The sequence below is a fragment of the Trachymyrmex cornetzi genome, unplaced genomic scaffold (genome assembly GCF_001594075.2).
Source record: "Trachymyrmex cornetzi isolate Tcor2-1 unplaced genomic scaffold, Tcor1.1 scaffold2039, whole genome shotgun sequence".
NCBI classification, from domain to species: domain Eukaryota; kingdom Metazoa; phylum Arthropoda; class Insecta; order Hymenoptera; family Formicidae; genus Trachymyrmex; species Trachymyrmex cornetzi.
Genome location: NW_017296679.1, coordinates 16,664 through 19,397, shown reverse-complemented (window position 1 = coordinate 19,397; position 2,734 = coordinate 16,664). Strand labels below are relative to the sequence as shown.

General features: G+C 46.2%; 1 pseudogene; it reads right to left on the bottom strand.

The window, feature by feature from the left end:
- Positions 1-328: 328 nt before the first annotated feature.
- LOC108759713 (uncharacterized) lies at positions 329-2,111 on the bottom strand (annotated as a pseudogene).
- Between the last annotated feature and the right edge of the window lie 623 nt (positions 2,112-2,734).

Here is a 2,734-nt window from a genome sequence, read left to right as displayed (position 1 = left end):
CTGGACTCGTTAGCAAAGCTGCCAATCGCTGGTAATTTTTCACGATCTCGGTGTTAGGCACATTGGATCGTTGACCGAATTTTCCCCAAAAGGAATTTAAGCAGATCTTTGCAACCGAACGTAGACCTGGATTTCGTGCGATGTTATTTTTATCGAGAACGATACCCTCGGTTTCCTCGTATTACCGAAGATATCGCTCCTCGGCTTCGTCATCCACGCATTCGTTTGGTCATCCGCTAGCTTCCTGCTTCAGTTGCAAAAAATTGATATATCCGGTAAACAATCCACCCTGCCGCGTATCGGGATCATATCGCGTGACTTTGTATTGCTAAATTTCGCTCACTTCCGACACGCGATAACCTTTCTTGACGGCTTTGCGTAATTCACAGGATAACCAGGTACCCTCGAATTTACGCTCGGTGAGACTGTGAGTGCACTCAGCTTGCGAGAATGTTTCACAGCAACTCCGACACAGCGCGAACAACAATTTGCCACGTACGGGATACGGGAGTACCCGATGAAAGAGATCGCGCGGAGGAAGTACTTTACAACGAATGAGTCCTTCGAGCGAGTTGAAATCGAAATCCGGAGCTACGCCGATTAACTCGGAACATTCCTCTCCGATGTAGATCTTTGGGTGACCGATCGGAAAAGCACCCATTTTTAGTACATAGGGATACAGAGAGCATACGTCTATGTAATGTATTTTCTCCATTCCCGCAACATCGCATCGGGTTGCTATATTCCCCGTTCGGCCACCGAAAAATGCATCGCGCGGATCGAGAGGTGAGTTCTTTATTATCTGAGCATTTTCAAGAAAATCGCGCATCTCATTATTCTCACGTATTTCCCGGTCAAAATCGCACTTCCATTTCTCCATCACCAGGTATCCCCGTCGTCGAAGATGTCGCTGCGAGAGTTCGCTCGTAGCGCGTGTCGATCGTATCGCCATAATCGGTGGAAGAATTGAGTTTTCTTTCGCGATTTATTCGGAAGCATGATGGACACCCATGCCAGAAACGTCCGTGAAATTGTAATACGTAACGTCGCGTCTCGTTCTCCAAATCAGTTTCATAATATCCATCGACTGGCGTACCGACAATCCGAAATTCGCGCCCTCGCCCCGCGTGGCTTATCCGTTGATTGAGCTAACGCTCCATCCACACTAACCACTGTATGGCTTTGAGCGAGTGATTATCTCTATATCTGTATCCGCCCGCTGGAATGATTCCTATTTCTTCCCCGCGTAAAAAGTTTCTGCGAAAAACTTTCATACACGTAGAAACGATAGTTGTGCATTCCACGAACGGACACACGCTCCCGCGTTCAAGAAAGATTTTCCTGAAAGACAAGCACGCCCATCGAAGGATCTCTACGTCGTTACGACAATATTTGACTATTTCGCGTTCAAAATCACAAATGAAGCCGGATTGTGTCATATCGTCGTGCCATTTTATAAAATGCTCGCGTTCCTCGGGTTTCATTTGTTCGGGCCAATAATACCGTGCGCTAGGTATTGGTCCGATATATGCTTGATGCTCTTTTCTATTGAATAAATGAGGAAAGATGCCTTTACCTGATGTATCCTGCAGTCTGAAAGCCTTAGGTAAATCAGATAATCGCATCGGCATATAATTTGAGCTATCAATAAATTTCGTGTTATCGACCGTCATCATGATAATTTTCGTCCCGTTCTAAATCACCCGTGGCTCTTGAGTTATGCCAGATTGTCCTACGATGTATTTTAAGATAAACTGAGCGTCAAACGCTTTCGTATTATGCGCGATACAAATTATTTTGTTAAAATACTTTGACTTTCGCGTTGCGAAATCTACAAATTCTTTTGCCAGGTCATGACGAAAAACAAATTCACGCACCCCGCACCAACGACATCGCGTCGACATTTCTTGTATTTCCGCGCACGTTTCGCAAATTTGTTGCGCGACGCAAAGAGTCGGTATGTGTATCTTTACGTTCTCCGTTCCTTCGAGCGTCTCGTCTTGTCGGGTTTCGAAGTCATAGAACACGAATGCGACGCGATCTTTTTTACTTCGAGCATCATCCGCACTTTCGACGTCATTCTCGTCGTTTACCTGGTTCTCTTCTCGCATTGTCCCAACACTCGTCCCCTCTCCGGGGTCTTCGACTGTGAATTTACGACAAAGAGGCTGTATGTAACACGAATGATTCAAAGTTTGCAACGAGCGACAAATTTTACAAAAGATAACGTCGCAGTCGTGACGCGAATTCGATTTCACGAAGCGTCCGCAATCGTTGCAAATTCTAACGGATTTGCAAACGCTTGCGTCCGATTTTCCGTCGTGAGATCTTTCCGCACGATGACGCTCGAAACAGGGATTTCCGAAGAATGTACGATTACACGAATCGCACCTAACCAACTCGGCGCCGGAACCCTCGCACAACGGAATCGCGTAACATCGCGGACATTTTTTCGCGCAACGATGCTCTCTACCGTTCCGATACCCGGTGTTGCACCCCCTCAAGAATCGGCCGCGGCTTTCATGTTTAAAATTGGCTGATAATGCCTCGAACGCTCGTAATACATAATATTTAAACGGAATGAAGATTCACGACCTAGAAAGGAGAGTAACGCGCAGTCGTCGTACAACGGATTCTCGCCGCGACCAAAAGTACTGAAATTGTAAACAACTATCGCGATATTTTCCGCAGCGAGAAACCGTTGAAATTGCTCAATTTCACGAATTCCGCACCC